The 24981-nt window shown below is 54.2% G+C and overlaps 1 protein-coding gene across 14 annotated transcripts in view; it reads left to right on the top strand.

Moving 5' to 3' along the window:
- MCF2L (MCF.2 cell line derived transforming sequence like) overlaps positions 1–24981 on the top strand; it is a 136319-nt gene that overhangs the window by 6748 nt on the left and 104590 nt on the right. The gene's annotated exons all lie outside the window — the stretch shown is intronic.

Raw genomic sequence — 24981 nt, 5'->3', positions numbered from 1 at the left:
GTGGGGTGGCCCCACCGCGTCTCCTGTAGGTTCAGAAACTTGATTTTTGTCCCGTCCCTTGTCGGTGACTGTTGGGAGCGGGAGGCTGATGTCAGGCTCCCCTCGATGGGGCTCCGCGGCTCTCTGGTGCTCTCCGCGCTGGGAGCGGGCACGTGGGATGGCCACCTCGGGGAAGGCGAGGGCAGGAAGGGCTGGGGACAGGGCTGGGGACGGCGCTGCCCCTCACCCGGTGCGCCCGTGCTGGGAAGGGCACTTGGGAAGGCGGTGTGCTTCCCGCGTGAGTGAGAGCACAGTTTCGTGGCGCAGACACTGGGGAGCGCTGACCTTTGCGGCTGGAAGGTTATCTAGTCCTTCCCTGCTCAGCTGGGCCGCAGTGGCCGGGCTCCGGAGCGGCACACTGGGACTGGACTCTGGTTGTCGCTCTGCAGCCTGGAGCGTGGGCTCTCCGTGGCGTGGTGGCGGCAGCACCGTGCCCAGCGGTAGCAGTGAGGACCCCAGGGTGTCGCGTGCTCGGGCGAGGGGGTCAGGGCCGTGCCCAGCCGGCCTGTGCTCTCGCTGGGTTCACCTCCTCTGTCCCCCAAGCCGCAGACCTCCATGGCGCTGTGCATCCTGCTCTGTGGACGAGGCCCGCTGGGCCCCACAGCCCCTCCCGAGGGGACGGGAAGGCCCCCCTGTTGTCCTTGCTCCCTGTGGAGATGGGGGGAGCTGGTGCCGAGGGAGGGAGGCAGGTGCGGGGCAGACTCTGAGTAGCTCGTTTTCCAGTGCACAGAGTGGGTCTGTAGCTCTCTGTCCGGTCTCGGCTCTCCTGTGTGACCGCCGGCGGCTCAGAGCCTGCCCTGACTGCCACAGCCACACGGGGAAGGCCTCCCTCCATGGGGCGCTGTGCTGATGGCCTCCTCGGGGGGCCTGCTGCCTGTGACCTGGCCCGGGGGCCCGTGAGCCACCGCTCACAGCGGCCATGGGATGGCCCCTCGGAGGGAGGTCATCGCAGGTCAGTGCTGGGGTCTCCTTCCTGGGGCCAGTCCTGGGCTCAAGCCTCGGCTGGAGTCTGGAATGGACCCCAGCGTGTGTCCCCCGCCCCCTTTCCCGTGGCCACAGCCGTCTTTCTGGGAGCAAGTCGCGGCAGATGCTTCTTCTGCTCGATGCCTTTCTGTGGGCCCACGCTGACCCCGGATATAGGCGGGGGGGTCTCTGCTTACCCCTGCATTCTGGCCCAGCCATTCGAAGCTCCCCTCCTCCCACGCCCTGCAGGGGCAGCTGCCTCTGCTGAGGACCCCTGGTCCATGACCCGGTCAGGGCTGGCCTTTATCACGCACCCGGGGCACCGGGCCGACAGTCCCGGATCGGGGGCACTGATGTACCAGGGGGTGGGGAGGCCTGGGCCCTCCCTCCCTGTCCGGTTCTGGGCGAACAGCTGAAGCAGAAAGGAATGGAGCCCGTGAGCTACTAGGACCCCACGGAGGCAGGACAGGGGGACTGAGGTGGGAGCCGGTGGCCTCGTGGGAGGGTGGGGTGAACCAGGCACCGGTGGTGTTTACGGGCCCACGCACACATGCACACGTGCATCCCGGCGAGTGGAGCTCCGAGCTCGTCCGGCTCTGGATTCCCTGCTCTCCGCCTTCTGTGTGTCGCGGGCACAGGTGGGGCCCCAGCGTCCACGGTCGCCCCGCCACCCGCCTCCCTGTGGCTCCAGCATCTGCTGAGCGCCTCGGTGAGTCTGCGGCACGTCAGGCAGGAAGCCTGTGGCTTTGGACGGTGGGTTGGTGGGTCTGAAGGCCCTCTGTCATCTGAAACCTCGAGTGTGAGAGCGCGGGCAGCGCGCCCATCACGGGGGCAGTTCCTCGTCACTGTGGAGGTGCTGCGTCTGGGAGGCCTGCACTGGGCCGGCGGGCCTCCCCGGGTTTGGATGCCGTTGCCCCGTGGTTTACTTTGCAAACAGTGACATCGATCGTGATGGGTTAGTAGGGTCTTTAGTGACGCCCACAAGCCTTTGAGTATCATGCTTGAACAGGTACTGGGCAACGTTTTGAGGATAAAGGACAACAAAACGCGGTTCTTGACGTGGGCGTAAAGCGAACGATTGCCGTCTGCCACATGGGATTGAGTCGCGAAGCTGCCGCTGTGTCAGTCAGCCGCCCGGGGCCGGGCGAGAGGAGCCCCCGATGGCCGGCAGCGCCCCGGGAGCCTCGCGGTTCTCCGCTCTCCCAGGACCTCCCACACACGCGCTCCCGAGTGGCATTGACTTGGGGTTAGTTATGGCCAACATGACAGGTCACGGGACCTGGAAGAAGGACTCTGAGCGTCTGGAGAAGCCCCTCACGGGGACAGAGATGACTGGGAGGCTGCTCATCACTGAGGCTCCCTCCCCATGCACCCCTCCCCCCGCCGCAGCAGCACGACAGCAGAAGGACTGATTTTTATTTCTGTGGGAAGTTAGTGGTTTTCTGTGTAATTATGTGCTTTATGATGTGTGCTGTATGATTAAGGTGATCCCAGGGCCACACTGTGCCTGATGGTCATGATTTACACCAACGGGTGTTTGGGGAAAAGTGAAATCATGGTATTTGGAGGCTGGTGATGCTGTTCCGTTGCTTAGATGACACCTTCCTGCACCCCAGGCGCTCTGACGCCCTTGCCCCACGCTGTCGACCCCAGAGCCCCGCTGACCTGTGTCTTCTTAGAAATCGGAACCTGAACCAGCTCCTGGGGGCGCTTTTTAAAAGACAGCGTCATAGTGGTGCCTTCCAACAAGTACGTGATGTTGGCTTGTCTGTCTCCTGAGATGTTAGCAGCCATCGGTGAGCGTTGCTCGGATTTATCACCTAGCTCTTGAGAGTTGCAGTGTCCTTGTTCTGTCGAGATTTCCCTTCTTATAGTCACCTCATGACCAGAAGCGTCCCCCTTACCTCCTTGTTGCCGTGAGGTGCAGTTTGTAGGACAGGGGGTACACAGGCCTGATTCTTCCCCTTGTATCTACCAGTTTCTAGGATAGTGAGTTTGCCGTTAGCATCTTCCCAAGGGTTTTTACAAATATCGCTATAAACTCTTACAAAATAAAATTTAAGTGAATACATTTAAAAGATCTCATTGGCTTTGTTCAAGGGATCCTGAACGGGGCAGCGTCCCACCCAGCAGCTGGAAAGGGGCTCCGAGCAGGTGGACAGGGTGAGAGGCTCTGAGCAGGGGGCGCTGATGAGGAACTTGGTCTGGAAAGAAATCGGGTGGTGATTGCAGGGTCACTGCTCACGGGTCCATCTGGCAGATCACCCAACTGACTGGTGCTGGTCACTCCGTTTCTGGGGGACTTGAAGCTGTAACTAAGTCTCAGTTTGGTGACGGGGGCTTAGCATCAGTGGTCTTGTTTTTAACAAAAGTAAAAGACTTAAATATTTCATATATCTTAATCCATCGCAGCTGTTCGTATGGGTCGGATTGTCCTGTTTGGGGCCTTGGGAGCCTCTTCGTTCGGCCTTCGGATCCACCGGGCCTGCTGCCACATCCTGGGCACGTCCTTGCGGAGAGGAACACGGGCGAGTGCCGGGCCGGTGGCGGGCCTAGGACGTACGACACAGTTCAACCTCAGATAGCTCACGTACACATGAATTCGTGGACTGAGTACTCCTTGGCCACAAAAGCTACCACGCGGCTTGCTCGCGGGAGAAGCCAGGCGGGTCTCAGAGACACTGAGTGAGGGACGCACACACAGTTCCTGTTGTGGGGCCTCCGGGGAGGAGGGTCTAGGGGAGCCGAGCAGGTCTCCCAGCCTCGGGTCGCACCACGAGTGGGATCCCGTGTGCGGCGGGCGTCCAGCACGCACGTGGGTCACAGCTGGTCCGAGGCGCGCGTGGATGACCGCCTCCCCCGTCGCAGCCCCCCCGCCCCGCGTGTCTGTGTGTGTCTGCAGCCCGGGAAGGAGACGCGCTGAGTTCCCTCCCTGCTCTCCGATGTCAGGGCCACGTGGATCCCGGGTCTGTCTCCCGCTCCCAGCCCCGATCCGTTTCCAGGGACAGCAGCATGCGGCTCCTCGGCCGTTTCCCACACGCGCACCTGGTGGTGTGAACGCCAGTGGCCTCTCTGTCACGGACCCGGGACCGTCACGCCCGAGGGAAGGTGGGATTCAGATTTCCGGCCATGGGGTCCGGGCCTACCCCACCGGGGGCACAGCCCCATCACCGTGTCTTGAAGTCTCTCAGAATCCTCTCTATGTGGTTATGTCAGCAGGTGGAGAAGTAAATTCCTTTGTTTAATTTTTCAATGATTGCCATTTTAAATTCCATTTTACTTTGTAATTACGTAAGATGACCACATGTTTCTGAACCGAATACTGCACACCCAGAGACGTTAGGGTCTGTCCGTCTGTCCGTGTTTCCCCTCCCCCCAGAGTGACTTCTCTGCTTTTCAGGTATTGATGTTCCTTCTGTTGTGCAAGTTTTTGAAGTACAAGTACACATTCTTATGTCTTGCATAAAAGGCTGGTACTGCTCGCACTTCCCTTCACTGTGCTTTCTCCTAACCCAGTAAATTTTGGACTGTGACACCCGCCCCCTGGGTCTGTCCCCGTGGCTGTCCTGCCCCTCTGCACATGCGTGCGGGGTTGGCAGGTGCTTCGCCTCTAACACCTGCACTGTCCTCGGGGCTCCCGCTGGTGTGGGATGGTGGATCCTGGGTTTGTCCCTGAGGGACAGGGGGCCATGGGCCCCACTGGGCACAGTCCTGCCAGGACCCTTAATGCTGGGGTTGCTGGGGTCCTCGCTTTCTGGGAGGGTGAACTGTGCGTGTCTGCATGTCCGCGTGTGTCTCTGAGTGTGTGTCTTTGTGTCTGTGTGTGCCTGCATGTCTGCGTGTGTGTCTGCATGTGTGTCCACGTGTGTCTGTGTGTGTCTGCATGTGTGTCTGCGTGTCCATGTGTCTGTGTGTGTCTCTGCATGTGTGTCTGTGTGTATCTGCGTGTGTCTGTGTGTCTGTGTGTCCGTGCATGTGTCTGCGTGTGTGTGTCTGCGTGTGTGTGTGTGTCTGTGTGTGTCTGTGTGTCTGCGTCTGTGTCTGTGTGTCTGCGTGTGTCTGCGTGTGTGCCTCTGTGTCTGTGTGTCTGCGTGTGTGTGTGTGTCTGTGTGTGTGTGTGTTTCTGCGTGTGGACAACATTTGAAGCAGCGTGTCCTCTCTCGGTTGCCTGGTGCAGCAAACACCTGCGGGGAGATGTGTGAGGTTTCTGTGTCTGTTGCACCGGTTCCCCGAGAACTTGGTTTACAGTGGCTGGCACCTCTGTTCCTGGGGACAAACGTGATCTTTGGGAACGTGGGGCTTGGGAAGGTGGGCTACCTGCAAACACAAGGTGCTTTGTCTTCCTTAAACCGCTCGGGGCGGGGCGCTTCTCTGCGGGATCCGAGTGGCAGTCCGGGCTAGGCGTGTCCCGTGTGCCTGGTGAGGGCAGCTGTCCGTTCCCGCCACAGCGAGGATACAGCCTGGCCGGCAGCTACCAGAAGCCCCTCACTGGTGCTGTTTGAGTATGGAATTTTCTCTCCTGCGTCATGTGCTATGTGGGGATTTGGGGGGTCATTTTTACACAGATCTTTTCTTTTCCAAGACTGCAGATTATTTCTCGATTGCTTTGATGACCTAACTTTCCTGCTGATCTGCGGCCCCCCTGACTCCCTGTTCAGTGCTCACACCACATCCAAGCTTTCCTGGAGCCCCGCTTGTCTAGTCTTTTCTCCCCGAAGCAGCCTGGACCCTCTCCCCCTCCCTCCTTCTTTGCTTTCCTTCTTTCCTTCTTTCTTTTTTTGGGTTTGTAATAAATCCTACACATCTTCATGACTCACAATCAAAATGGTGTAACAGGTACACCGGGCCAGTTCTCACTGTGAGCCTGCAGCACCTGCCGGTCTGTGCCCGCAGGTGGTCTCTCCTGCGGGATCCTGCCCTCCCTCCTGGCTTATACAAAGGGCAGCACCCTACAAAACCCGTTCTGCACATTCTCCCGCTCTGTGTATCTTGGACGTTGTTCCGCATCGATGAAGAGCGAGTTGTTCATTCTGTATTCGTGGCCACATGTAACCCTCCGTACACACGGCCACAGCTCCTCAGTCTGTCGGTGGACGCTTGGGTTCTTCTCCTTTCTCGCTGTTGCAAACACTGCTGCGGTTAGTGACCTTGGATGATGTCATTGTGTACGTGTGCCAGTGTGTGCATTCCAGGTTCCCAGAGGCTGAGGGGGGAGCAAGTCCTTTTGCTGGTTTTGCTCTGAGTCGCAGCTGCACTGTGGGCTCCATTGTGCACCCAGAGCCGTCTGGAGAGCGGCTCTCCGCAGAGGCTCCCAGGACCAGGGTCTCCGTCCTGTGTTTGCCAGTCCGAGGGCGGGGAAGGGCCGTCTCAGTGTGCGGATGTGACCGCACTTGTCCCACGGAGACCTGGAGAGCCTCCTGCTTGGTTTCGGACTTGTTTACACCTCTTGCTGCCCATCTACTAATTGGCTTGCTCATCTTCTAATGGTTTCTAGGAGCTCTTTCTAAATTAGGGAGATTGGCCCTTGTGACTGGAGTTGAAAGTACTTTTTCTCAGATTGCCATTATCTTGATTTTTTTTTTTTTTTTGCCATTTTTGAAATGTAGTGGAATTCCAGTATTTTGTGGCTTTTGGATGTTGAGTTGTAGTTTAAAAGGCCTTGGTATTCCAAGGTTTTAAAGGAATTCACCCATTTTTCCCCCCTAGGACTTTTATTTACATGTAAACCTTTAACCCTTTTGGATTTATTTTGTTGTATGGTCTCAAGTATGGATCCAACTTGGTTTTTCTAATCTGGTGGTCCCAATACCATTTATTAAAATCTCTGTCTTCACTCCACAGATTGGAGACACCACCATGAAATTATATTAAGCTTCCATATGTATTTGAGTCAGTTTCTGTAATTTCTGGTCTATGTCATTTGTCTGTTTGCCTTCCAGTTTCTGGTGCCACTCAGCTTTAGTTACTGGGGCTCTGGGGCATATTTTAGCATTTTATCTGGTTCATTTCACTTCATTGCTCCTTCCAAGTGTTTACCTGACCATTCTTGCTAGCTTTTTTTTTCATATAAAATCCAAAATTCATTCTAATTACATAATTACATAAACAAATCAGCAAATGATTATGGTTTTATTTCTTTGAGTTTTTCGTACTTCTGATTTCTTTTCCTTGTCTAATTGTATTTTCCGGTATCTCTAGGGCATTGGGGATTGGTGGGTACCCTTGCCTAGTTTAGTGTGTTGGGGAACACGCCTCCTACAGTCTTCCTCTTCAGTATCACACTGGCTTCAGGCTGAGAGGGGGACAGTTCAGTGTGTGTATGTGTATTATATTAGCATACCCATCGATTTTCTTTTTTGAGTATTTTAAAATCAAGAACAAATACAAATAAGTTTATCAAGTGCTTCTTTAGTGTCTGGAGATGATCATGACATTTTTATTTAGGAACAACATCAAAAGGAGGTATGTTTATACATTCCCCACACTTAACCCTCTGCAAACTTTTTTCTGTATTTTCCTGGCATAAAGCCCAGTCAGTCATGGTATCGCTCTTTTTTTATCTTTTTTTTAAAGATTTTATTTGTTTATTTGACAGAGAGAGACACACACAGCAGAGAGAGAGCAGGAGCAGGGGGAGCGGCAGAGGGAGAGGGAGAAGCAGGCTCCCCACCGAGCAGGGAGCCCGATGCGGGGCTCCATCCAAAGACCCTGGGATCATGACCTGAGCCGAAGGCAGACGCCCATCCGGCTGAGCCACCCAGGCGCCCCATGATATCACTCTTCTAATAGGATGTGGATTTTATCTAATTACCATTTCTTTCTTCTCTGCAGCTTGATGTTTGAATGTAATATGTTCTGGAAATCTTTCCCATCACCCCCACCAAGGGAAAGCTCACACAACTTCTCCTATTTTCCATTTCCTGCCCTTTTAAGGAAGGAGCCAGGGACGCTAATCACATCTGCCCAGAAAACTGGCCACTTTTCTACTGACGAGGTAATTATTTGAGCGTTTGTCTCTTCTCCTGTTTGAGTGCCAACCTCTCAAGGTAGAATCTGTCTCACAATCCTCAGCAATCACAAATTAAGGAGACATGTTGTATCAAGGAATGCATCTAGTACGTATGCTGGGATGAGAAAAATACTTAAGGTGGCACCCCCTCTGTCCTTAAAATTCAGTCCAGGGTAGGAAGCTGGCAGCTCTCCAGAGGCTGAGGAAGGAGCTTTGGGATGACAGGAGCTGTTCTTTTATCCTCTCTCAATGCGTGTAGACTATTTGATTAATTCAAATTCTTTTAAAAGGTACAAAATTCTACATTATAATTTTTAGTCTGTGGCATTTCCCTAGCTATGTATTCTAAAAGATAAGAGCTTGCAGTTTTTATATTAAAATGACATTTCATACCAAAAATGTTAGGAATCACTGTTTTGTTTTGAAAAAATACTTTGAGGGACACCTGGCAGGCTCAGTTGGTAGAACATGTGACTCTTAATCTTGGGGTTGTGAGTCTGAGCTCCAGTTGGGTGTACAGTTTACTTAAAAACACAATCTTAAAAAAAATACTTTGAAATGCTTTGAAAAACGTAGAAAGCATGTAAACTATGCGAATTCTGATCGTCATTGTTATAATGGGTGTGTTGGTTTTCCGTACCCTTGCTGTAGCTGGTTTAAAATCCCGTCTTTGTACTTAGCAAGACAGCTTCTTCAGTCACCCTCTGGTCACTGTGTTCCTCCATTTCAGTGGCCCATCTGTGACCCTGGAAGGCAACGTCTTGTTACACTAAATAGACCATGAAGTGCACTTGAGATGCAAGATTATGTTTCTTCGTGCTTCGAAGGACCCAACAGCCAGAATGATTTCTCCGCGTCTCGTCTCTTCCTTCACTTAGCTCAGCATGGCTGAATTACGCACATAGAATAATTTTCTGTCCTTCCCTTTTTAAATAAATAGACACACCAAGTCCTGTTGTGCCTTCTCACGAAATGCCCCATTTCCCGGTGTCTGAGGTTTCTGTGCTGGCTCCTCCCACCCCTCCTGGAGCTGTCCCTTATACACTTTGGACTTTTTTGGGTTCTGAGGCTGGGAGCACGAAGCTAATTGTGATACCTGGAGAGCAAGGCATTTGGGGAAAAGGGTTGGCGGACATGCCCACATGACCTCGCTTGTGTCTCCTGGGCCAAGCTAGACTCCTGAGCCGTGGTTCAGTAAACGTGCGGACTTACAGCCTTTTGAGGGCTGGGACCAGGTGCCTGCAGACAGAGCTGTCGGGAACAGGCCGGACTTGATGAGGGTCATGAGTTCAGGCAGCTGTTGACCTGGGGAGCAGCCCCACGCTGGGGCTGTGAGGGGAGAACCGTTAGCTGCGCTGTGGCCACATGTGACAACTGTGTCGTGCTTGTCTTGTATGGAGGCCCCCACCCTTCAGGGACACGGGCCGACGGGCGTGCATGCAGAGCCACGCAGGTGTGCGGGCTTCGGTGTGGACTCGTGCACGTGGGCGGCCGGTGGCTATGGACGGAGCTGGGCTGGCTGTGTGCTGATGAAGCTGTGGCAGCTCACGTGCTCACTGTTTCTGTGTCTGTTGGAATTTCTCTGATTCACGGAACATTCTTCTGTGACGGAGCCCACGCGGTGGGGACCCCTGCTCACGATGCGCTCCACTGTGTCCTGAGTGCGGCCGCCCTCGGGGTCAGAAGGAATCCTGTGTGCGGACGTGCCTTGGGGCCTCCCTGAGACTACCCACGGACATTATTTCGGTCTAGCCGGCCACGGTTAATGTGGCTCACGAAGACGCAGTCTGGAGGCAAGGGAACTGTTTCCAGACCTTTCAAATAGATGTGGTGACTTTTCCCTTCTTAAAAAGTCATGATGTGGGGCGTCTGTTTGAGGTTCTCTCCCCCTTTGTCCCTCCCCCCTCAAAAGAAAAAGTCACGAGGATTCTCTGCTCCTCGTATTTGTTTTATGGGAGGGTTGGCATTTCGAGTTTCTTTTAATAGCTAGAGTGGACTGTCCTGTTGCCCGAGGCGTGTGGAAAACGATGGGCCCCAAGTGAAATGGGCGTGGTTCTGGCACCGGAAAGGACCGTGTTAGAGAAGGCTCTGGAAGTTTTGTGACGCCGGCCACACTGGGATGGGCATGTGCTGTGTCACATCCCCCCCAGAAAGGCTTCTGTGTCGAGTGGCTGTTCTGCGCACGTGAGTAGATGAGGGCCCACCACCCCGACAGCTCTCCGGCCCAGCGGGTGGCTGTCTGAGATTGGCACCTGTGCACACAGACCCCGGTGGTGCCAACCAGCCTCCACCGGGACCCACTCTTGGAAGCCAGCGTTAGGAAGCCCCTCGGCCGACTCCCGACGCAGCTGTGCCCCAGAGGCTCGACTGACTCTGGCCTTCGGGCCTCTCTCTGCTTCCCCGTGAGATCTGTCCGCACAGCCGCGTCCTGCCCGGGGACTGGAGAGGCACAGCCTCTCCACATCCGTTTTCCTTGCCTCCAGATTGAGTTCTGTTGGTTAATCCCGCTTTCCCCATCAATCGCAGTGGGGCCTCTGTGAGCCCGAGGGTCTGTTCCTGGGTCTTTGGTGCCCCTTCCTTGCACCGCGGCCACAACAGAGCTGTTTGTTCAGGGTGCTGACTGAGTCCTGCTGCAGGTGCGGTGGGGGGGTCTGATCCTGCTGGCGCTCTGCCCCCGCAGGCCAGGAAACGGGACACAGCAATGTATGGGAGCCTGCCACTGCCGCCCCGCCCATCTGCAGGGCATTAGCCAAATCCCTCTGCAGAGAACAGCGGGGAGTTGATTTTAAACTCATTTCCAGATTAACTCTTCAGATTCCCTAATGAAGTCTGAGGTAGGCAGAGTCTGTCTTTGCCTTCTGGTGCCGTGCACAGCGGGTCAGAACCAGCAGCGGACAAGCCCCCGAGGTCTGCTCTGCCCATCGCACCTGCTCGGCACCCCCCACCCATGATCGGGGGTGAGGAAGCCCGCGTCACGCGTGGGCGCGGGGGGGGGGGGAGAGCCTGGCACCGTCCCTGTGCCTGGTGCTCTGGCTGGCGGCCCGTTGCCTGGCTTCCTGCCGTCGTGGGCCGTCCTCTTATCCTCCCCGCGGTCGGCGCAGAGAACTCACTCCCTGCAGTGGGAATGCAGAATGGTGCAGTGATGTGGAAGACAGGGGGCGTTTCTTGCACAACTAAGCACGCTCTCCCCACGTGACCCAGCTGTCGTGCTCCTGGCCATTTCCCCAAAAGAGCCCGAAATTTACATCCACAAAAACCCCGGCACCTGCCTGTTTCCAGCAGCTGTACTCGGAATCGCCCAGTGCACCAAACCCTGCGGTGCATCCAGGCAGCGCTTTTATTCAGCACTAAGGAGAGACGAGCACAGAGAGCGAGGGGCAGCGAGACCACTCTGCGTGACATAATGGCAGACCCGTGAGTGCGTCTGTGAGCTCCCCGCACAGCGCAGAGAGTGAACATCAGTGCACACCGGAAAGATCATGGGGGGGGGGGGTCCCAGGAAGAAGTGCAGGCGGGGCAGGAGAGGGGCAGAGCGGGGGGCGCGTGCACCCACAACGGGAACCACACACGGGCTCTGTGGTTTCTTGCTGCTGTTTGACCTCCGGTGTTTAAAGGCCTCTTCAGCTGTGTGTTTTGATGATAGTGTGAATAGGATGTTCTGTCCAGACCTGCAGACCCCTGGCCCTCTGGGTGTGTGAACGTCAGCCGCGGAGGCTGGTGTGTGACCCGGGGGGCCGTGCCGGTGCTGAGCCCACTCACTGCTTGTCTGTATTAATAATCCGGCACACATGCGGTTTGGTCACGTGTGGAACGCAGTGAGTTTCTGGGCTCAGCTGCAGGTAACCCGATTTTCACCTACAGGCACGTCCAGGGACCGTTCCTGACGCACCCTGTGCCCCATCAGGGACAGCTCCTAATCCCCTGCGTCTTGGGCCGCCCGCCAGCGGCCGTTCCCGTGCCCCCCAGCACACCAGCAGGTGGAGCTGGTGCACACCTTCCACATTTGGGATCCCACGTGGTGTCAGAACAGTGGGGACGCAGGCTCCCTGCGGAACCAAGTGCTCACGGCTTCAGCTCAGGGATTCCTGCAGGTGCGCCACTGCCCGCAGGCCACCCGCCCCACTTCGGGGACGCCTCAGGGGGCACAGCCTTGTCCTGCGCTGCTCCGCCGGCTTCTGGACACACAGAGCAAGTAGATGAAGGGGTCAGTGCGACGGCTTGGTATCGCCCAGACAGGGCCGTGTGTGCGTGTGCGTGTCCAGGAGTGTGCAGACCACCTCGTCAGCCCTTCGTTTCATTTTTACTAACAGCTTCATTTCAGCGTAATTCACAGACCATAGACTTTCACCCCCTTTATTTTTTTAATTTAATTTTATTTAAATTCAATTAACATATACTGTACTATTAGTTTCAGAAGTAGAATTTAGTAATTCATCCGTTGCATATCACACCCAGTGCTCATTGCATCACGTGCCCCCCTTAGTGCCCATCCCCCAGTTACCCCATCCCCCCCCCCCCAGTAACCCTCAGTTTGCGTCCTGGAGTTGAGAGTCTCTTGTGGTTTGTCTCCCTCTCTGATTTCATCTTATTTTATTTTTCCCTCCCTTCCCCTATGATCCTCTGTCTTGTTTCTTAAATTCCGCATATGATAATTGACTTTCTCTGATTGACTTATTTCACTTAGCCTAATACCCTCCAGTTCCATCCACGTCATTGCAAATGGCAAGATTTCATTCTTTTTGATGGCTGCATAATATTCCATTGTGTATATATACCACCTCTTCTTTATCCATTCATCTGTCGGTGGACATCTGGGCTCTTTCCACAGTTTGGCTATTGTGGGTGGACATTGCTGCTGTGAACACGGGGGGCAGGTACCCCTTTGGATCACTCCATTTGTATCTTTGGGGTAAATACCCAGTAGTGCAATTGCTGGGTCGTAGGGCACTTTCACCCCCTTTAAAATGTACAGCTGGGTGGTTTTCAGGCTGTTGGCAGGGTTGGCCACGTCACCATGAACTTGAGGACACTCATCACCCCTGAAAGAAACCCCACCCTGTGAGCCGTCGAGCCCTATCCCCTGCCCCCACAACCACGGCTCTGCACTCGTTCCGTGTGGATTTACCTGTTCTGGGCATCGTGTGGAAATGCTCACATGCAGCGTGCAATGCCTGTGTGTCTGGCTTCTTCTAGGAGCGTGATGTCTTCACGGTTTGTCCTGGTGCAGCCTGTGTCTGGCGCTCCGTCCGTTTCTGTGGCTGAACCCCATCCTGCTGTGCGGACAGATCAAGCTTCACCTGATGGTCGGGTGGGGACGTTGGGTTGTTCCCACATTGGGCCATTTTGAATCCCGTCGCCATGAACTTTCACACACGGTTTCCATGCGAATGTGTCTTCACTGCTCTTGGGTGCACGCCCAGGGAGGAGGTGCTGGGTGTGTGGGGAGTCTGGGTTTAACCGACGGAAAACCGCCAGACTGTTTCCCACACGGCTGCAGCACCTTCTATTCCCAGTGTCTCCACATCCTCCCCAATACCTGCTTCTGTCCATCTTTTCTTTCCCCCCGTCCTGGTGGGTGTGGCACGGTGTCTCGCCGGGGTTTGGATTTGCGTCTCCCGGACGGCAGAGGACGCGGAGAACCTTCGCATGCTTCCCGGCACCATCTTACGTCGTCTTCATGGAGACGTCCGTTCAGGTCTCCTGCCCGTGCTGTAGTTGGGGCGTTTGCCTTTTCGGCATGAGCTGGAGGAGCGCCCTGCGTGTTGTGGGTCCAGGTCCATGGCCCCCTTCTGCGTCCTCAGCTTCCTGCCCCGGGGCCCTCACCTGGGCCTGATGGGCACTGGGTGGGTGGTGGGTTGCTGTGGGGCCGGCCTGCGCCCTGAGGGGCGTTGGCCACGTCCCTGGTTCTGCCGGCAGAGGCCAGGGGCTCCCCTGCTTGTGCTATAGCCCAGGCTGTCCCACGGGTCAGAGTCGGCCTGGGTGAGAAGCTGCATCTGCGTGTCGTCGTCTGCTGTGGATGCATGAGCCCCCTGCACACACGAGCGGGCATGTGCCCCCAGGTCTGTGTGAACATATGCTTGGGCGTACAGAGCCTGACACAGGCTTGCTCGGGAGACCTTTCCAGGGAGGACGCGAAAGGGGGGCAGTGCCCTCGTGGAGCTAGCGTGTGCCCCGGAGCACGAGTCTTCTGCTTCTTGAGGCTGCAGTCCGCAGCAGGGACCCGGGGAGCGGGAGGGCACGCATCGGGCGGGGTTGGGGGAGGGGACTGGAGGGCGAGTGTGTCGGGGCCCGGGGTCTTCACCAGCCCAGCGTGCCGGCTGGATAGGCTCCGGGAAGGGCCAGGCAGTGAGAGCCTGAATGCACCTTCTCCAAGCTTCCATGGGCCTCTGAGGGGCACCTGATGGGATGCCCCTCAGAGGGGATCGAGGGGGGCCAGCCTTCCAGAGCAGGGCCTGGGACACACCAGCCTCTGGGCACCAGCTCTGGGCACAGACGCCCTCAGGAGGCACGGGACAGTGGCACCGACACCCCTCGCCCCTCCACCAGACACCACGTGGAGAGGAGCAGGGAGATCGGGACTGATCCAAGAGGATGGAGTTCCCACGATCACGGTGAAGTTGCTGGCTTGAGCTGAGTTTGGCTGGGCATACCTGGGTTCTTCCCACGGCTTTGGCGCAGGAGGTGGGGACTGAGAGCGGACGCAGCAAGGAGAGTGCCCGTGGTCCTTGTTCCTCTGGGGGGCGTGTTCCGTCCGCATCTGCGGTCCACGTCGGCCTCAGGTGTTGGGGGCAGTGTGGCCAACAGGCGCCTCACGCGCTCGCTCACGGCCCCAAATAGTTTAGGCGTTTACAGATTAGAATGGGGATATCACAGTGGGGCAGAGGAACCTCGGTGCTTCACGCCAACACTCTTTCTTCTGTGGAAACCTGTCCCCTCTGAGTGGTGGGGCATCAGTGCCTGCTTCCCCGGCCCTCCGCCCACGGCCCGTGCTGTCTGGTCCTGGCGCTCTGCCCCGGCCACGGCTCCGGCTGCCTCTGAAGGCTCTGGGGAGCCCCACCCCTCCTCAGCGCCTCCGAGTGCCCCCCGGGGAACAGCGTGAGAAGCTGAGACCCATCTGCTTCACACTGGTCCCAGGGCACAGGCCCGAATCGCCTCCCACTCACATCAGTGCCACCAAGTCCTCGGTGTTGGATGCAGCCCCACGAGGACCTGAAAGGGCGTGGATCTGGCCCTGGAGGACACGGCCACCTGTGGACTGCGCTGCACAGAGCTGGGGTCAGCATGAGGTGTCCCTGTGGGTAGCTGGAAATCACTTTGTATCGGAAGTGGCCTTCAGGAAGATGGTTGTGATGCTGGTGAGGCACATGCCGCATCATCGGCTGGTGCACGGGGCCTGGGGGGCATGTGGGGCCCTGCCCGCGCTGGCTGTGGTGGTGCTGAGGCCCTGTGGGGGAGTGGGGGCGAGGCCGAAGAGGGGTGAGGGCCGATGGCACTGGGCTCGTGACCGTGGAGCTGAGCTGTGGGCTGTGCGAAAAGTCGTGTGCTGTGCAGAAAAGTGGAGGGCAGGACTTTGGGGCACAAGCTGGTATAAAGCAACGTGGAGGCCAAGCTGTTCTCAACACCAATAGCAAAAGAAACAGGAGACCACCCCACCTCAGGAGCCCCCTCTCGGCAGACCCCAGCGTGGCGGCTGCCCTGGCAGCTACAGGGCCGGGTGGATGCAGGGAATTCGCGGGTGCTCGTGGAGTGCCTTCTGTATCCGGGCCCGGCACCCCCGGCCAGTGTGTACCTTCACTCTCGGGAGGAGCATCGTTAGATGCTGGTTTGCGAGCATCATTAGAAATCAGAGAAACCCCTCCTTTCAACTAGTCTGGCTAAAGGTTCATCAGTTTTGTGGGTCTTCTCTATCTGCCCATTTTCTAGTTCTTTGATTTCTACTTTTATAATTTCCTTCCATCTACTTTGGTTTTAAGTTGTTCTTCTGTTTCTAGTTTTTGAAGGTGGATGCTTATGTCACTGTATTTAAATTTTTCATTGTTCTTTTTTCAGAGAGAGAGAGAGTGCGTGCGTGTGCTTGTGCATGAGTGGGGGAGGGGCAGACGGAGAGGGAGAGAATCTCAAGCAGACTCCCCGCTGAGCGCAGAGCGCAACACAGGGCTCAGTCCCACAACCCTGAGATCATGACCTGAGCCAAAATCAAAAGTCAGACACTCAACTGACTGAGGCACCCAGGCGCCCCAAACATGGGAATTTTTGAATTGAGAAATATGGTAACTGAAGCAAAAACTGTAAACCAATGGGCTCAACACCCCAAGAATCAGAAAACGTGAGGATAAAACAAAACTTGCCCAATCTGGCAACCGGGAGACAGTAGACTGGAAAAACAAATGAACAGAGCCTCAGGGACATTTGGGACTCTAACCAAAGACCAGACATTCACACCACTGGAGTCACAGAAGGAGAGAAGACTGAAAACTACCCAAAGTTGGCAAAAGGCACAAACACAAACATTTGAGAAGTTGGTAGAACCCCAGTTAGAATAAATCCCCCCAAATCACACCAAGACCTCTCATGGTTGAACTCTGAAAACTGAAGACAAAGAAACGCTTCTTGAAAAACACAACTAGCACATCTTGCTCAGTAGGATATAGACCATTTGAATAGCCTAATGGCGAGTAAGGAAGTTGAATTAGTCGTTTTAAAACCCACCACAAAGAAACTTCAGACCTAAATGGTTTCACTCGAGAATTCCAACATGCATTCAAAGAAGTGGAGGAGGCACTTCCCAGTTTGTCTTCTGAGGCTAATATTATACTGATGCCAGACAAAGACAGAAAAGAAACCTATGGACCAATATTACTTATGAATACTGACACAAAAGTCCGTAACAAAATATTAGCAAGTAGAAGTCAACAATACATAAAAAGAATTTTTCACAGTGACCAAGGTGGGTTTTATTGCAGGTGTGCGGGGCTGGTTCAGTATTTCAAGATTTATCAGTGGAACCACATCAATGGACAAAAGAAAAAAAAAATCACGCCATCGTTTCAATCAGTACAGAAAGAGTATTTGACAAAATTCAACACCCATTCAGAAAAACAGGAATACAGGGGAACTTCCTTTTAACGTGTTAATGAGTACCTACAGAGAACACCTACGGCTAACAAACAGAGTGGGACAGAGTCAGGCATGCGCTGTCAGTGCTCGTCCTCAGCCGCGTAGGGCTGCAGAAGGAAACACAGGTCATGGAGATTGGCAAGGAGGACTCAGCAGTCTGTTCACAGATGACACGATTATCTAATTATAAAATCCCAAGGGCTCTACAGAAATACTCCTGTAACTATACAAGAGTGTGTAGCAAGGCTGCAGGATACAAGATAAACATTCAGAAGTCAACTATTTTTCTGTTTATAGCAATGGACACATGGATGCCAAAAGTAAAAATACAATATTATTTACAATTACTAAAAAAAAAATGAAACACTTAGGCGCAGCTAACAAAAGCTGGGCGGGGCTGTGTGCCGCCCCTGCAAATGCTCATGTAGGGACTCAAGACCTCAGTGAAGGGGAGACGGGTCCGAGACTGAGTGTGTAGCACGTCTGTTCTCACCACACTGATTCATTGCATTCCTAGCAAAATCCCAGAACGGTTTTTTATGGACATAGACAAGATGATCCTAAAATTTGTATGGAAAGTCAGAGGAGCTAAAATTCTTACAACAATCTTGAGAAGGAAGAAAAAAGGAGCGGTGCACTTGCTATCAAGACATTACTTTGCTACGTGTGCTGGGGCAGCAGGGTGCTTACTGGCAGACGAGCAGAACCTGGAGCACAATAGGAAACTCAGACTGGCACCAGTGGGACCAACTGATTTTTGGCAAAGGTGGCAAATCAATCAGTGCAGGGAAGATTGCCTTTTCAACAAATTGAGCTAGAGCAATTGGCGGTCCAGAGGCAAAAACAAAGACCAACCTAAATTTCATACCTTACATAAAAGTGAACTCAAAATGGATTACAGATTTAAACAAAGTATACAACTTTTATCCTTTTGGAAAAAATACAGTAGATGATATTTGGGATTTAGGAATACACAGAGTTTTTAGACCTGATGCCAAACACATGATCCATAAAAGGAGAAATTGGCAAATTAGACTTTGTCAAAATTAGAAACTTACACTCTGCAAAGGGTGCTGTTCAGAGGGTGGGCAGACTAGCTGCAGCCTGTGGGAGATCTTCAGATCACAAATCTGATGAAGGACTGGGAGTCTCCAAGCTCCCCAGCACAACTGTCAGTCCAGTTAGCAAATGGGCATCAGGCACAAGCAGATCCTGGGGGCAGATACAGACATTAGGCAAGCCCACGGAAAGATGTGTAACCCCATTAACATTTACAGACATGCAGATAGAACCGCACGAGATACCACTACGCTCCTTCCAGAATGGCCCCCGGCATGGGGGGATATGCTGGGAGGTGGGATCACCCCTTGCTCCTGGCAGGGACGAAGCACGGCGTGGCCACTCTGCAGAGTGTGCGCCCACGTCTGCTCAATGTGCTGCTGTCCTGCAGCCCAGCAATTGCACTCCCGGGTATTTAGCCCAAGAAATGAAAATTTCACACAGATTCATGCACATGAATGTTTATGTTAGTTTTATTTGTAATAGCCCAAACGTGCAAAGAACCTAATGTCCTTCAGCGGGTGAATGGCTAAAAAGACCCTGTGATCTGTCCACACCGTGGAACATTAATCTGCTCTGCAGCAACAAGAAGGAACTGCACACAGCAGCCTCGGTCAGTCTCCAGGGAATCGGGCTGCGTGAAGGGATGCAGTCCCCAGAATCCTGCGCAGGCTCACCACAGAGACACACGGGTCCAGCTCAGACCACTGAAGTACAGCGGGTCCCACAGTTAAAGAGCGTCCAGTGAACATTTTTGGTTTCCAGTGCATATAGAAGTTACGTTTATTCTCTCTGTGGTCTACCAGGTGTCCAATAGCGTTGTGTCTAAAAAATGTACATACTTAATTAAAAAATATTTTACTGCTAAAAGGTGCTAACCATCATCTGATCTTTTGACAAGTTGTAATCCCTGATCACACGTCACCAAAAAAAATATAATGAAAAATTTGAAATATTGCGAGAATCACCAAAATGGGACAGGGACACAAAGTGAGCACGTTCTGTTGGAAAAGTAGGGCTGGTAGATGCTCGATTCAGGGTCTCTACAAACCCTCCTTTTGTAAAAAGGCAGTGTCCGTGGAGCACAAGAAAGCAAGGTATGCCTGTCTGCTTGGTTCCATTTCTAGAACATTCTTGAAATGGCGAAATTATGGAGTCAGAGAACAGATCAGTTGTTTCCAGGGGCTCAGCAGGGGTGGAGCGGGAAGGAGGCGGGTGTGACTGTGTAGAGACTCAGGTGCTCGTGGGGATGGGATGCTCTGTTGTGTCTGGTTGGTATCCGTGCTGTGATGTCTGTGGTGGTTTTTCCTGTTGTATCCGCCTTGGGGGAAGGGCACACAGGATCTGTCTGGATTATTTCTTATAACTGCCGGTGAGTCTACAATTATCTAAAAAAAATCATCATCACAGCCCTATTCATGCACTGCCAACAAGCCCACACACACAGGGCTGCGTTGGGAGGGTCTCGCCAAGTCATACGATCGTATCTGAAGTAGAAGCCGCGCAGAATAGCTAGCCCTGATTTGAGGGGCTAAAAATAAATATTTGCTACAGATTCTTACGTCTAGATCCAAAAGCTTAAGTAGATGTCAAGGTAGGTTAACTCAATTTCAGTGACCTTGGTGTTGAGCCTTGGAAGGTACTAAGTTAAGGCTCGAGTAAATGGCATTTCTAAAATTAAATCGCGTGTGTTTAAAGATTCAGCACTATGGGAAGGAAGGCAGAAGGTAGCAGACCACCCCGCGGTGACGGCTGGGCCGCCATGCGCTTCGAGTCGTCTTCCTTTTGGAGCCTCAGCTGGAGCTTCAGCTTGGAGTAAGCTCGAGACACACAGCTGCCTGTCCCCTGCCTGGGAGGTGGGCACCCCTGGTGCTACGCACGCACGCCCGGGCCCCCTGGTTGTTTTCTGGGGATGCCCGCGATGATGCAGGCGCCTGCTAACCACGTCCCTCGAAGGGAGGAAGGAGAGCAGTCTCCACTTTCTTTAAAATGCTCGAGTTCCCAGCATGCCCGCTCCTGGTCCTTGGAGGCCAGGACCCGCAGAACCTGAACCAGCCCACCTCCCTCCGGCCTTTTTTGGCATTTTGTAGATTGTTTGGGGGCACATTTGAGGGGAAGAATCTGAAAATGAAAGATTAAGTCAGATTTAAAGTTGTTACTAATAGTTTTCTAAACAAAGTAAAAAAACAACTTCCTAATTATAAATCAGTGTGTTCCAGTGTTTACTGTTTTGGACAGAAGTCACACAGAGTGGGAACATAAATGGTAGTCTGCGTCAGAGCCGGACGACACGGAGCTGCGGGTCCCCCAAGGCCGCGTTATCGTTCCCATCACTGGGCTCTATTGTTACCAGTTTCCTTTCCAATAAATGTCAAATTCACCGGCCAGAGAGCACACGGGGCAGTCGGTGTGGAAAGTAATGAGGCAGAAGACATCTACACGCCTGCTTGGGGAATAGATTCTGTTTTGTGCGAGAGCGGCCGGCGCATAGACGGTCCAGGTGGGCTGGGCCGGAGCCCAGTGCACCCTCTCACCCAGGCGCACGGAACGCCTGCTCCGCGGCGAGCCCTATTTGCGTTTTTGGTGAACTGGAAGGTACATTTCAGCTCTGATCTCCTGTAGGAACGTGGTGGAGGGTTGGCCATCAGACACTGGAAGCTACAGAACTTTCAGCCATTGGTGTCCATGTCCGTGGGAGAAGGTGGCCACTGCAGACGTGCATGGAGTCACCAACTGCACAGGATGGATGGGGAGCCCTGTTCTCAGGGCTTTGCCTCAGCAGAGCCATAACTCAAGTTTGAATCAGATCTCACCTGCCGTGACCCTGGAGGGGGATGGGTGCCATCTGGGCGCACGCCCCACCTGAGTCCAGCCCCCCAGGGACGGACGTGACCCCTGCTCCTGGTGTCAGGCCTGCACATCGGTCCCAGTGCCCTGAAGAGCTGGGAGAGCGGGGCGGGAAACAGGCATCAGCCGCGGGACGGAGGCTTCGGGTGCCCGTCCCTGACACGCTCTGGCTCCGAACCATGCCCTGTTTGGCCATGTTTGTCGGGTCACCTGGCGATTCTAAGTGAGGTCCCCACTGAAGTCAGCTTTCCTGCATTCATCCCATCACCCAGTGAGACCATGAATGCCAGAGCCAGGGGCCACGTTCCACCCTCCGCACACCTGTTTCCCAGGCCTCACACCACGCCACCAAGAAGGCCATGCCCCCAGCTCGCCCAGGCCTTGTTGCCAGATCCCCTCCCTTCCGGATCCTTTAGGGCCCCTGTTCATTGCTGTTCTCAGGGGTCCCCTCGTGCTGCCCCCACTGACACTCGCCCGAGGCGCGAAGGTGGCTGGGGCTTCTGCTCCTTGAAGAGGGCAGCCCTTTCCCCAAACCCGGACACACCCTGGCACCCCACCATCCGCGTTCTCATGCCAGGGGTCGAGCTCTCCATGCCTCCCTGGGACATCCAGCCCCAGAACAGAAGGAAATCCTGCCCCTTGCGGCCACACGGGAGAACCTGGAGGGCCTCGGGTGGAGAGCAGTAAGCCCACAGAGACGGACCAGTGGCCAGGGATTCCCGCTGGGAGACACAGCCAACAGTCAGGTCAGGGAAGCGGGTGGTGGCAGGGCCCGGGAGGGGAGGGCAAGGCCAACGGGCCTGAGGTAAGTCCTAGAGGCCGGCTGGACAGCGACGCCTTCAGTAAAGCCTAGAAGCCTGCGAGGAAGCTGCAACCGGGAAGTGTTCCTACTGCACCAAGGGCACAGGAAGCTCCTTGGAGGTGGCAGTGCATCTGTGACCTGAGGGGCGACACACCAGGAGGGATGTATTGCAGACGTGCAGTTCTTTGTGTACTGATTACACCTCAATAAAGCTGTTTAAAACATTCAAACAAAAGAGAAAAAGGTGTTGGTGAAGAAGACACGAAGAAATGGAAAAATGTTCCGTGCTCATGGACTAGAAGAACATCGTTAAAATGTCCGTGGTGCTCAGAGCAATCTACACATTCAGTGCAATCTCTATCGGAATACCATCAAAATACCATCAGCCACTCTGGAAAACAGTATGGGGGTCCTCAGAAAGTTGAAAATAGAGCTACCCTATGATCCAGCAATTGCACTACTGGGTATTTACCCCAAAGATACAGATGTAGGGATCTGCTGGGGCACCTGCACCCCAATGTTCATAACAGCAATGTCCACAATAGCCAAGCCGTGGAAAGAGCCCAGATGTCCATCGACAGATGAATGGATAAAGAAGAGGTGGTGTATATACACAATGGAATATTATGCAGCCATCAAAAAAGCACACCGAAATCTGGCCTTTTGCAATGACGTGGATGGAACTAGAGGGTATTATGCTAAGCGAAATAAGTCAATCAGAGAAAGACAATTATCATATGATCTCACTGATATGAGGAATTTAAGAAACAAAACAGAGGATCATAGGGGAAGAGAAGAAAAAAATAAAACAAGACAAAATCAGAGAGGTAGGAAAGAGACTGAGGGTTGCTGGAGGGGAGGGGGCTGGGGGAGGGGGTGGCTGGGGGATGGGCATGAAGGAGGGCCCGTGATGCAATGGGCACCGGGTGTGATATAAGACTGATGAACCACTGAACTCTACCTCTGAAACTAATGATATGAAATATGTTAATTAATTGAATTTAAATAAATTTTTTAAAAGAAAGAAAGGTGTTGGTACCCACCTTTATTTTCTGTCCTGTTTCACCTCCTTCCCCTGCTGACTCAGGTGTCCTCAGTGCCCAGCGGAGGGTGATCCCCCTGAATAACCGCTTTCCTGTGGCTGAGCCTTGGCGTGCCCCTCGGGGGGACTGCCCCAGAGCCTCGGTTCTTTGGGGGGGCTGCACGTGGGGGCACCTGCTGAGGGGCCTTTGTTGTGTTCTGTGTGCTCCTTGCAGGCCTGGACACACTGCTCTGTAAACAGCAGGTGCTCGTCCTTGCTGGTTTGCTTTGTAAGGAGGAAAACAGCCCCGTGCTGTGCGGTCACAGCTTCTTGCAGTAATGAGTGTGCTGACCTGGGCCAGTGCTGGGCACGGGGCCTCAGAAATCGGCGGAACTGACCGTGTGGCGGCCAGGACTGGGCCTCTCAGGACAGGCACCGGGGGAGGGCCCAGATCAAAGCTGCCCCGGGTAGAAGGCGAGGCGAGGACCGGGGACGTGGCCAGGAGGACGTGGCCGGCTCACCTTACTGAGCGGGAACACGCCATGAAGGGGAGGATCCTGTCCATTGCCAGCACTGTACCCCCAGCACGTGGCATGCGGCACCTGGTAGGGGCTCCCACCGTGACGGGTAAACGGAGAAGCGCGCACGGCAAAGCAGGAACAGCGAACCTCAGGCGGGGCCCGAAGCTCACGGGTCAGGAGTGGGAGGGAGCGCCAGGCCCGCGTGGACCGCTGCGGGAAGTCACAAACAGCTCTGACACACGGGGACACAGTCCGCAGGTTTGTTGACGTGGGCTCTTCCTGGGGTCCACCCTGGGTTTTACAGTCGGCGGTTATGGCATGGCTCATATTTATCGAACGCTTACCGCATGTCAGGCACTGTTCCAATTACTTATACACACACTTCATCTCCAAACAACCCAGTGACATAGATACTGTGTGATCCCCATTTTAAAGATGGGGAAACCGAGTAACTTCTCCTAGGCCACCCGCCTGGTCAGTGGGCAGGCTGCGGTCTGGACCCCGCAGCCCACCCCGGAACCCAGGCAGAGTCTCCTGGAGGGGTGCTCCCACCACCTCACACAGCCGTCTCCTGCATCCAGCGTCAGCCATGTGTCTGTCACCCTCCAGGCCTGGGATCAGTGGCTCCCTGTTGGGGCGCAGATGCGGATGCACATCTTGACCACGTGGGCCTCTAAATGTATAGATCCGGGGGCGCCCGGCTGCGGCTTAGTCGGCTGAGCGTCCAACTCCTGACTTCCGTTCAGGTCATGATCTCAGGGTCGTGATCAAGCCCCACATATGGGAGCCTGCTTCTCCCTCTGCCCCCCCCCCCCCCCGCTCATTCTCTCTCGCTCCCTTGCACTCTCTCGCTCCCTTTTTCTCTCTCTAAAATAAATAAAATATTTTTAAAAATGCATATATCCAGGAAATCCCCAGACACTTTGGAGAATAAAACGAGCCCCAGTTGCCAGAATTGAGTTCAGATGTTGCACGAGCCCCAGAGGGATGGAAGCCAGATCCCATGAAGGCCAACAGTAGTTTTTCTATGGTTTTATTTGGTTTCCTAGAAAGTGTGTGAAGCATAGGAATAAAGTCCAGATGCCACAGTATATTGATTTATTTTTCCTACTTCCCGGGAGGCATGAGTACCAAGGAACCAAAATAGCCAAATCTGAACCGTGAGTGCGTGGCGCTGGGCCCGCGTGGCCACCTGGAGAGTCAGGAGTCTCTGCTCTGCTCTGAGGAGGCGCGGCCCGGTACCTAAAACCTGAATTTATTTCAGGGAGTACGGGGAGAATGTTGTAAGTCAAACTGTGAGTTAGCTTTAAGCATTTGCCTTTTTAAAAATACTGTATTTTCAGCCTGCATTTCTTCTGTCCAAGGACCATATTTGTAGTGCCAGACATCAAGACATATGGCCTGAAGAGGGCACGGGAAAATTTTGTTCTAAGTTGTAATGACTTTCTGAAACCTCTTTTTTCTATATAACCGAACGGCTGACGTGCTTGTAACACTCCCTGATGGATCCGATCGCGTCGTTTGTCGGCTCCCAGTAGACTGATCCTTTGTCCTCGCAGCCGAGGCTCTGGTCACAGGCGTCCCTTGCTGTGCCCTGCAGAGG

This window comes from Zalophus californianus, chromosome 3 (genome assembly GCF_009762305.2).
Source record: "Zalophus californianus isolate mZalCal1 chromosome 3, mZalCal1.pri.v2, whole genome shotgun sequence".
NCBI classification, from domain to species: domain Eukaryota; kingdom Metazoa; phylum Chordata; class Mammalia; order Carnivora; family Otariidae; genus Zalophus; species Zalophus californianus.
Note: the sequence above shows the minus strand (reverse complement) of the source record. Positions and strands in the feature narration are given on the sequence as shown.